Source organism: Dromaius novaehollandiae, chromosome 2 (genome assembly GCF_036370855.1).
Source record: "Dromaius novaehollandiae isolate bDroNov1 chromosome 2, bDroNov1.hap1, whole genome shotgun sequence".
In the NCBI taxonomy this organism is placed as follows: Eukaryota; Metazoa; Chordata; class Aves; order Casuariiformes; family Dromaiidae; genus Dromaius; species Dromaius novaehollandiae.
In genome coordinates this window covers 128,199,392-128,210,522 of record NC_088099.1, presented here as the reverse complement: position 1 = coordinate 128,210,522, position 11,131 = coordinate 128,199,392, and the positions used below count along the sequence as shown (strand labels likewise).

The window sequence follows — 11,131 nt, the reverse complement described above, 5'->3', positions numbered from 1 at the left end:
AACACATGCATTTTTTACAGACAGGTGCAGTATGTATGATACTACTTTGCCATTTGTCAGAATTCTGTATAGGTGCTTAATCAGTTTGTCAAATGAAATCCTGCTTTCTTGGTTATTTTTACTTCCAGAGAATAGCAAGCTAAATGTATAGGTTACATTATCATATTACTCTTGATTGATGTTTATAGAAGAATAGCACTTACAGTGTATACATGATTCCGAAAAGTGCATTTCTATTGAGCCAGTGAAGAGATAAAAGATTACCTTTTTCTACCAAAACAGAACAAATTCCATAGTATGTTCTACACACTAATTTACACAGTAAACTGATGTTCAGTGTCACATGATCCAGCCTCTTGCCATGAGATCGTCTCTTCACTTTCCTAAAACAGCACTACTACAGCAAGGAGAGCCACAGGTACAGCTGCAGATATACTGCCAAAAGTGCACTGGTTGCTGTGTGGGTGTGTAGCTTCAGTAGTACAAAAGAAGTACTTTTTATTATTTTTAGAGACAGTTTACATAATAAAGTGCTTTTCTGGAACAGCATATTCTATATAGTATACCCTTGAAGAGCTATCCTGACAAAAAAATAAAAAGTAGAACTGACCTTGGAATAAGTCTGTTTGTTACAGCATTGTCAAAAATTCTTTCATTCTGTCAGAAACTTAGGAGACAAAGGTGTCCTCTTAATAAGGTGCAAATAACTGTGAACAGTAGTAACATTTCTGCATTATGCTCAATGAGTGATTTGATCAAAGAATAATGTTTCTGCTTTGACTAGAACAAAACATCTATGTCTGTGAATACATGTATCTACCCATCCTTAGGACAATCACCTTCCTGATGCACTTCTGCTTTTAGTTTTAGAGCGGTTTGTTATTTTTCTTCCAGATCATATTTCTCTGACCCAGTTCACTGCACTCGCTTTTGTCATATCAGCATGGAGGAGAGCGGGCAAACAGCAGGTGTTAGAGAGCAGGAGCTCTTTTAGCCACTTTTGCAGTCTCTAAGACATCTAAAAGTATAGTAGTGTTTTCCTTATTTTACCTTATTAGAATTCATGTTAAATTAAATGCAAGCATCTCTCAGTTCATTAGAATGTCAGTCCGGCTCACATGAAGTATACAAACCATCTTCCTCCTTCTTCTAAAACTTTTCCATAGTCTCAACATCTGTCCGAAACTGAGTGCTGACTTGGCATCTCATTCTCTAATTACCAGACTACCATTTCCCATATTTTAGCTGTTTTCCAGAATGGGATGTTCCTGTGACTGGTTTGAATCCTATCATGAAGCGGGCTTTTGGTTTTAGTTTGCTGTCCTTTCTGCCACTTGGCAGAAATATTCCTTGCTTTTCAAAAGCAGGTCAGATACACTTGTGAGGTCCCATGTGTTCTGTGTATCAGTGAAATAACTTCTCCAGCACCCTCTATGCTGACTTCACTGTCCTAAGAGATTCAGTTCCTCGCTTCCTCCACATCCTCACAGCAACAAGAAGCCACTGTATGCTTGTAGCACTTACTAAACAAAATCCCAATAGCTGAGCTCAGCCCTTCTCACCCTTTGTACTGCTGCTACCAGGAATGTTGAGGTTTTAGATAATTTAAAGGCAAACAACTATTCAGCTGTCTATTCATTCAGATTTCTTTTGAGTCTGAATTTGGTATTACCAGTTCCTTTGAAACAGGACACAGTGGCTTACTATTCCTTTATACATGCCTTCCCCTATGCGGGTTTCAGCTCCTGTGCATGTGTTAGGCTTTCTTACAATTGTCATAAAATCTTTTCTCTTTACTTGCTTGTTTTAAGCATTAGGTAATCTAATGTTGACTTCATCTTCGGTGTCTCAATTTTCACCCACTGAAACAATAGAACAGTTCACACTTCAAAGCTGTTCTCTGTAATGTCTTTGTGGCAAGCAGTGTGGAATAATGAACAAGTCTGCGCCCTTACAAGTCATCTGTTTCGTCTTTGGTGGAAAGGGAGTAATGGTGAAAAAGAGAATAACCATGCGCTAGCTTCACCACAGAAGCTGAAGTAAAAATCTGGTGCTCTTGCATCATTTTCTGCAAGAGGACTTCTTTCTGCAGGGGAGGTATATCTTCGACAGATCTGCTGATGAGGGGAAGAAAATCTCGGCACTTTGGCGCCGGGAAGATTGCAGGCATGCGGGGTGGAGGCAGAGAGGGCGAACACTGCAGGTAAGTAATCTGTAAGAAGGGAGCTGGGCAGAAGAAACATTCTGCTATATAGGAAGGGACTATTAGATATTAGGACACTGCAAGAAAGTGGAGACCAACTACTGGAGAGGAATAGCTAGTGGGTTTTTGTTGGTTTAATTCTCTGGACAGGCTCACCTTAGGATCAAAGGAGTGCCAGTCAGTCTCCTCTTTAGCTGTATTGCATAGCTGCATCCTAAGGAACAGTAAATTTTGAAGAGGGTAAGGTGAGAAAAGAGTCTGTATAAAATAAAATAGAATTGTGAGGAAAGATGAATAAAGAGATCAGCATTTAAGGATGCTTTTTTCCCCGCAAAAATAGTAATACCCATGAGCTTTTGCTATTGCTGTGGTGATGCATTGTTTGCTAATACAAAACATACTGCAGAAAATAGTCATCTTCGGTTGGGCTTTTACACTCTGCTTAGCAATACAGAAAACACTGCAATTTGCTGAAGTGTGATTTCCCAGTCTGGAATTTGACTAGGAAAATGCTTGCAACTTCATGTAGGTAAGAAGCCACACTGAACATCAAGAGATATCCTTCATCTTCTAGAGTACAGACCACATTGGAAAAATAAAGGAAATGAAACCTACCTTAACTGAGAAAGATAATGCAATTGTTTCTGGTTTATGGTGTGGACGCACGTTAAGAGATTGTCCAAAAGTGCTGGGGAGGGCTTTTTTTAACCATGTTAATTTAATTGGCACCAGGCTGAACACTGGCTTACAGATTCAGCACATATCTGAGAGATCAAGTGTTGTATAGGGTGGAATTCCTTAACTAGAAAGGAGGGAAAAGAGCAACTTCTGAAGTTGCCATGGGCACTGGAGAAAACAGTGGAACTACACCCAGACAGTCCAGTTATTTCTATTTGTACTTTATGTGTAAATATGATGCTATTACACAGTATATTAAATTTAAGACTTCTTGTTTTAACACAACCATAGGTCCAAGAAAAATAATAAAATTTTTAGATTGTACTCACTTCCAGAAGAACTCTGCCACAAGTTTGATAAAAAACGTATGTATAGCATTTCTGTATTTATGAGTGTCTCTTACTTCAAACAGCTCCCTTTTTAAAACTGAATTCTATCATATCTGTAATAGCAGTTGATTTGCGATATAGGCTTTTTGACACTGTTCCCTCCTTTCTTTTAATATTATTTCCCTGATTCTAATAATTACATTTATTCATTAAGGGATGGTATATTTTAAAAAGCGTGAAAATGCACATTTTTGTGTGACTTTAAAAAAGCTGAAGAGTTGATACTTTGAAGTCCACTTTGGATGTAATTTAATGTGTAAAAGAGAAGACTCAAATATATAAATAAAAATTTCTTTTCAAGAGTTTTTTATATTATCACTGAACTTGTCACTTAATAAAATTATCTATATGAATAACCAAAATGCTAGTCTGTAAAACAAATGATGTAGACAATGATAGTGCTTTTTTGCAGCTGTGATGGAAAGAAACAATACAAGATGGGATAGCTGTAATGTAAGATGTTTAGCACTCAGAATGCTTTCTAGTTCTATATATTGCTTCATCTTCCCCATTTTGCATGAGGTAGGCAACATTTGGGAGTGTGTGTAGGAATTTATATTAAAATGTGAAAGTTATTGGTTACTCATTGTGAAGCTTTAATAAATAGACCACTACAATCTGTATCTTATAAACAGGATCAAAGGAATACATGTATTGCTGAATATGAAGAAGAAGAAAAAAATACTAGCAACAGCGTGAAATGGTTATGTTACTCATTCTTCATTAAAACTTTCTCTTAAAGGTCTTATTCCTAAAATGACTAGACCAAATAGGCTTGTAAAGCTTTGTTATATTCTAAGTTCTGTAATTACCATTTTTTAGATGTTGCAAAACATCCAACAAATTCAAAAAACATCGAAAACAACAACCATGTTGTTGGATTCTGCTAACTGTACAGGTGACAAGTGACACTGTTAGCACTATCCCATGCTAATAGTGAATGTCTGTTACAGTTAAATAAAAAAATCTCCAAGTAAAATGAAAACTGTTTTAAAGTTTTTTTGGCAAAATAATAAGCTTTTTCTATGTGGTCATAGATGACTGTGAGGCAGTAGAGAAAAGGGAGAAAACAAAATACAGATACTTCAAATCTAATTCTATTTTGTCCACAGAATTTTTTTTTTTTAATTTTCATAGTAGCACATTTTTTAAAGCAGTTGCTTGTCCTCTGTCTTAATCTCAAGGTTCTGGGGAGTTTGTCTGTTGAGATAACTCAGGTAGGCTCCCTAATTTTTGAAGTCCAGGTATCTTCTGTCAGCCTTTCTGTAACTTAATTTTCCAATATTAAGGTTTAGTTTAAAACTGTAATACCAAACCTTAGCACTCGATTAGTCATTCATTAAAGGAAGAATGTTCAAGGTAATACTAGTAAGAAATAATCATTTTTGCAAAGTACTTGATTTTGTATGCTATAATAAATAGTTCTTGTTTGGGGGTTTTCCCTTTTAGATAACTACCATTTGGCAGATCCTTTAACTGGAGCTGCACCTGAATACTTGCAGAGGCTTCCTGAACTGGCTTCATTAGAATGTGAAACTGTGTTTGGGAAAGAAACAAAAAATTACAAAAGAAGAAGAAAAGAGAAATGTGGCCAAGCTAACAGGAAAGAAGCAAGCTCTTCAGTTACTTTGTGAACTATGAGTTTGTTGCCACCGAAATCCAAAAATTACTCTCATATTCAGCATGATGTTCGATATTTTTTTCTTTAAAACTCTACCAACTGTAAGTAACTCATAAATACCACAATTTGGTATTACATATTTTATATTTATATAGGCTGTGTGCAGTGTGCTTTTTAGCAAACCATACTGGACATGTCTGGAAGCCCTGGATATGGTTGTGAGCTGCTGAGTCTGGACTTGTCCCTAGCCTGTATCTTGATTCTGTATTGTGTAGGGAACACGCTCGCTTAGTCATATCTCTCTGCCCTTCTCTGATTTCCTTGGACAGGAAATCCAAGGCTAATAGAAGCTTCAATGTATTGCAGCAGGCCTGTGATGGCAGATCAAATGTCATTATGAAGTCTTAATTGACATGAAGACTTGCTTATCTGGTGTCAGTTTGACTCCCTCTCTTCACATAATAAAGAGTATGGATTGCAATAGCTGTCAGTGAAAATCAGCTTTCTGTATCATAATATAGTTTCTCCATATCATTTTATCTTTTGCTGGTATATTTACTCTGTAATAGCCTTATATTTGTTTGGATAAAAAGTTTTTTCATAAGTTTCATTTCTGAATTTCAAAGACCTCCTCCCTCTCACCTTCTCCCCTATCACTTTTTAGTCTTTAATTTTAAACTTCCACTGGGTGGCACAGTTTCTCCCATATAAAATCCAGTACGTGTGATTCTACAGTAAACTTTGAGCTTGGAGCTCTTGCACAACTCTGGTTATCACCCTGATTGCCTAGATAGTAAGAGAATGCTCCCTCTCTAGCGTGTTCCTTCTGTCTGTCTATTTATGGCAGTCTGCAGATGGTCTGTGACTTGAGTTTTCAAGACTTTACTGAAAAGAAGATTTGCTAGGTAGATTTCTTTCTTTTTCTCCTTTTATATCCCAGATATCTGGGGAAACCTTACAGATTTATCTGTGCAAGAGAGCTTGTATTTTATGAAGCTTTCTCTTGAGATGATAGTATTAGTGAACATGGAAACAAAGAAATCTTGGGAAGCGCTCTCCTTGTAAAAACTGTACTGTACAAGAACAAGACAATAGACATTTGAATCTCTTTCTAATAGCTCCAGATCACTGGCACCCAAAACTGGTTACAGAACACAACAAAAAGGTCTGCATCCATTTTGGAAGAATTCTTAGAAATGTCAAAGGGGAAGCAAAGCCTTCAATCATTACAAAAAAAGAATATTCACAAAAAATAACTTAAATGGAATTAAGGGGGTAGGGAGGGACTCCTGCTTTGACCTGTCTGTACAACTTGAAATTTAATTCTGCAAATGTATCTGTCTCTTCATCAGCTAGAGCAAGTAAGCTTCTGTGCTTAAAGCCAGGTTTTGAGAATATCTTTAGACTGATTATTTTAAAAATTGATCCTAGCTATATCCCTAACTTTCTGCAAAATAACTATGCAATCTTCTTGACATGAAGCTCCTATTCAGGCACAAAACTGTTGGTGAGAAGGAACAGAAATTTTTAAGTCTCACTAGCATCTGTTCAAGGGACACATACTGCCCTAGCCCTCTTTAGCAGCCACCAATTTTCTAGAAGTTGCTCTAGTGTCAAATGTTCTTCTAAATGCATTAATGAAAACTAGTGAAGTGATATTCAAAATTGTGCATAACTAGGAATCTGGTATGTTCTGGTTTGCTTACAGGTCTTTGGATGACCCACTTGCCAAACTCTTTCAACATGCAAAGAGACAATTCCTGGCATGTAGTGTTCAGGTGGCAGCCATCATCTCATTTTTAATTATTGATATTCTCTTTCCTCCAAAATTTCTGGTTGGTGGTGGCAAGTTCTCCTCCCAAAAATGATTCCAGTGCTTTATCCAAATCTAATGTAAGGACCAGTTCTCAAAACCAAAAGAGGTAAATATTTAGACTGTGAAAAAAAAAAAACCCTTCTCACTGTAAATTCTCTTCTTTCTGTATTCAGTTTAAAATCATAAGGATGATATGAAAAGACTATGAAAATCTTGGTTAAATTAGTCCCTTTTTCACTCATGTATAATATTATAATAATACCAGATTAGAAGAAGGGATCCATCCACAAAATAACTATACGATTTTTAACACATCGGTACAAAAAGAAATACGTAATTTGTGGAATGCACACCCAAAGGACACGAGCTGAATTTTTGAAGAGGGTGGGTAATCTGCTGATTAAAATGATCTGTAGCTAGATAATTTAATTTGGGGAAAACTGATCTCTTTCTTCTCCCTGAAGTACTGGATGCCAAAGGAAGGAAGTGCAGTGGACAAATCATTAGGTCTTGCCCAGCGCAGAAGTTGTTTTACTTGCTAAATAGTTGTTCTAGTGTGGAGTTAGAACGTGTATGTTTGTTCTACTTCAGGTCATCTATTGGTCATGGAAGTGAGCAGGACAGGTAGAAGTATGTAAATTAAGCTGCTCGCATGATACCTAGCAAACTATTATATAAATGTCTATACAATCTACTATTTGAATCTTATTATTACAATAAAACATATTCAGGAATCAGACTATGAACCTTCTTTCCTACTCTAAGAGAGCATCTTGATGACTCAGCTGTTAAACTGTGGGTTTTCTTTTTTCTTTTTATACAGTTTTCTTTCCCCTTCTTAATGCAGCTAAATGGAACACTTACGGGTGATATTCAAAATTAGTCTTAGTAAAGTTTAGCCAGTAAAGGGAATCGACTGGCTAACCACGCCAGGATTTTATAATTTGAAAAACCTGCATTTTATGGTTTTATTTTTTATCAACTGCCCCATATATCTCAAGATTTTCCTGTACTTTCATCTGGTTTTGTTTCAAAGACAGTGAATCTTCCAAGTGGATATGGTCATTCTCTAACGTGTTGAACCTTTACTTGTATCAGTCTTTGACAAGATTCTTTTGTACTTGCCTAGATTGCTATAAGAGTTTTCCTGCCATTTTAGTTTTGATGTCTTGCCAATTTGTAGTATGCACAATGAATTCTGTTCTGTTTTCCCACAGTATTCCCTCAATATAACAAATCCTTTTGTCTAGTGAATTTAAAATGAGAAGATCACTTCTTTTGTGACAATTCATCACAACTTTATCTGGTCAGGTCTCTGTTTTCAGGGCCCTTATCAAAATTTTTGTTAACTCATGCAGTTGTAGTTGAAGAGCAGGTCTGTGTGGCTCCAAGGGCTCGAATAGAGCTACTGAACTGGTGCTCAAAGGGTCTAGAAATTGAAAGACATATTCTTCTCTCTCTCTCTCCTTTCTTCTTTTCATAGGGAATGCTTTCTTGCATTTAATTTAGATGGATGTCGACATCTTTCTGTAGGCTAAAATCCAAAACACCAACTGAAATACAGATCATTGTGTTAGGTTATGATCCAGTCCAAGTCAAACATATCCTCTCTGTTTAATGTTTTCTAATAATGTCTTTTTGGGCTTTGAGTGTATGACTTCGAAGACTTTCAGAAAACTCTTGACTATGGAATCAATCTTTGAACATATGGCCCATGATATCATTCCATTGCAGCAATAAAATGATGCACCTTCTCATATATTTCATTCCGAGAGTGGAACTGTTCTTTCTTGTAGTTGAATTTTTTAATCATTTTTCACTGGTTCTTCAGAATTTCAAATACTTATGTAGTCATCTTTACCCTTATTGTGCTGTCCAAAAACAGTGTCTGTAGTACACTCAGGAACCATGATCAGGTCGTTTTGTGGATACTCAGAACGATTTGCTTCTTGAAAAAAATTGTTACTTTTTGACATGGCCATCTTTATTAAATAGATGTGCAGAAATCATTTATCCTAAATGCTGCTCCTGATCTCCAATGCAAAAGCCTAAACCTAAACTGTGACAAGTAGCCAGGATTTCAGTGATCCCCCCTTCTGCACTCTATTCAGCCTATTAGACTGTTTCTTGCCTTTGTGTGTCTTCACTTTGTTTGACAGTATCAGTCCGGCAGTTCTGATGTTTATATCAGGGATCTTTTAACCAGAAAATGCAGCTATTTGAACTTAATGTTCTGTCCTGGACTGGACCTTTCAACTGGTTCCATATGATACTGAAGAACATTTTTCTAGCAATCCTTCCTAGGACTTCTAGGATACCAATATCCAGGTACTGTTCTCTAGCTACCCTTAAGCTATCTTTAAAACTGAATGCCCAGGAATATACTCATTTATCTCTTTAGGTTGCTATCTGAGATAAGCTGAAAAGCTCTTTTTGTTGGTCCCATAGCTAAAAGTCCCAAGGCCTTTACTAAGGCCCTAACACTTAGAATTTTCTTCTCTGTAATCTCAGCAGAGTTTTATAGTATTGTAAAAGCCTTTTCCATAATTATTTGGCGTAGACTTTGTAGAGTTTGATTTCTATTTATAGACTGAATTTGATTCTTAAAAAAGGTACTTTTCATGTTGCTCTTTTGGTGGTTTGGCCTAATTTAAAGCTGCTGGCTTTCTAATTTAAATAATTGCTGTGCTGTAATCATTATAGACACTATGAAAAAAAAGATAATTTTTTCCCTACCTTTCTTGCTGGAATCCAGAAAATTGTGGAATATAATTATGAACAGCTGGTTCCAAATATGTCAAGTTGTGGTCGATTGAATAGCCATTTAATAATATAGAAATAAATGGCTTATCTCAAAGAAACTAAGCCATCTGCTGCCTTATTTGGTAAGCAGACTTGAGTCTGTGAAAGATAGAATTAGGTTTTGCCTTAAAATAAATATTTAAGGCTCCAACAGCATTTTTAATGATTTTAGTTTTATGATATGCTCATAGCTCTCATGCTGATTCTTTTGTTTAAAGAGCACTAGCTCTAGCTTCATGCATAAGTGCTGTGGCATCTCTGTTTTTTGCTAAACGAGGACAATCTAGAATTGATAGACAATACATTAATACCCCAAAATAACTTTTCCTTGTCATTACATAGGCTTTTGCATTGACCTGTATTAGGCAAATTGCTTTTTAAAATATTTCAAAATGCTTAATATATTTTAGACGATGAAAATCTGGTCAGGTTCAGCCTATCAGTTTTCCTGGATCTGTGCCAGCTGCTTGAGCTGACTCATCCTATTTTGAGTTATTCCCAAATAAATAACTGGCAACAGCAGTTAGATTAAGCTGGATAAGAAAGACAGTGAAAGTGCTTTAGAAAGTCACCAATGTATTGATTTTTCAAAGCTCCATTTTGAATTTTATCTCATTGAATAGACAGCAGCATGTGTGAAAGCAGAAAAGGAAGGAAGTAATGCCAAAAAGAGAAACTTGGAATTTTTCACTCCCAAGTTCAGAATGTGAGGGAGGGAATACCTGGGATAGGGTATCTTTGGGGAAAGTGTATTTTAGAAGACCATCTCATGACAAACCATCCTGAATTGCTTTGCTTTGGCCTTAATGGGGGGAGAGGAAAAGGGGAGGAAGGGAGGCATCAGCTTGTGCCTCCCTATTAAAGGTCTTCTGTCAAGGATTAGAGCAGTCCAGTTTGTTTTAATGGATAGTGGTTTCATTGGGAAAAAAAAAGGCTTTTTCAAAAACAAAATGGTTTTGCGAAGAACTGTTGGCCTTCTATTTTGACAGCTGAACAAAACAGTATTTGAAATACCTCAAATAATCATGTGGTATAAAAAACCTTTAAAAGTGTGAAAATTAAAAGAAAGCTATGTCTGTTTGTCTCTACAAAACAAACAAAATAGATCTGAAATAGTTCTTTTTTAAAATATTATCTATATTCTTCAGTGATGAAAGATGACAGGAATTTTCTTTCCCTTCCCAGATTCATCTTGTGGGAAGGTTAGTATTTAGAAGACCCTCTCTCCTTCTTATTGTCTCACAGTTTCTCTTCCCATCCTCTTTTTGAAAAATAATCAAAATAACACTCAGTTATGTCTTGTTGCCAGCCTTTCCCTTTCTTCCATCAAAACCGTTTTCTGTTAGGATCATTATTTCCTCTCATCTTGTGAGATGTATTCTTGGTACACAATAGCTAGACAAAGTTTGTCTTTCGAAGGATAATAAGGGGGAGTGGAGGTGCCATATTGTAACTGGGTCTCTGGAGCTCCAGGGATTAATGTGTTGTGAACTGGCCATAACAGCACGATAGCCAGGCTGGCACAGTTCTGTCCTGAGTTAATAAATCCTGCTGGTTTCAACCAGTCTGATACTTGTTTATAGTACAGTTAATCTGCAACCAGAGAAACTACTCACAGATAA

At 36.4% G+C, this 11,131-nt stretch overlaps 1 long non-coding RNA gene across 1 annotated transcript; it reads left to right on the top strand.

Moving 5' to 3' along the window:
* The first annotated feature begins 1,868 nt into the window (after positions 1 to 1,868).
* LOC135327598 (uncharacterized) lies at positions 1,869 to 5,317 on the top strand. The gene is made up of 3 exons (XR_010387940.1): positions 1,869 to 2,203; positions 3,173 to 3,246; positions 4,720 to 5,317. It is a non-coding gene; the product is annotated as an uncharacterized LOC135327598 (long non-coding RNA).
* Positions 5,318 to 11,131: the final 5,814 nt, after the last annotated feature.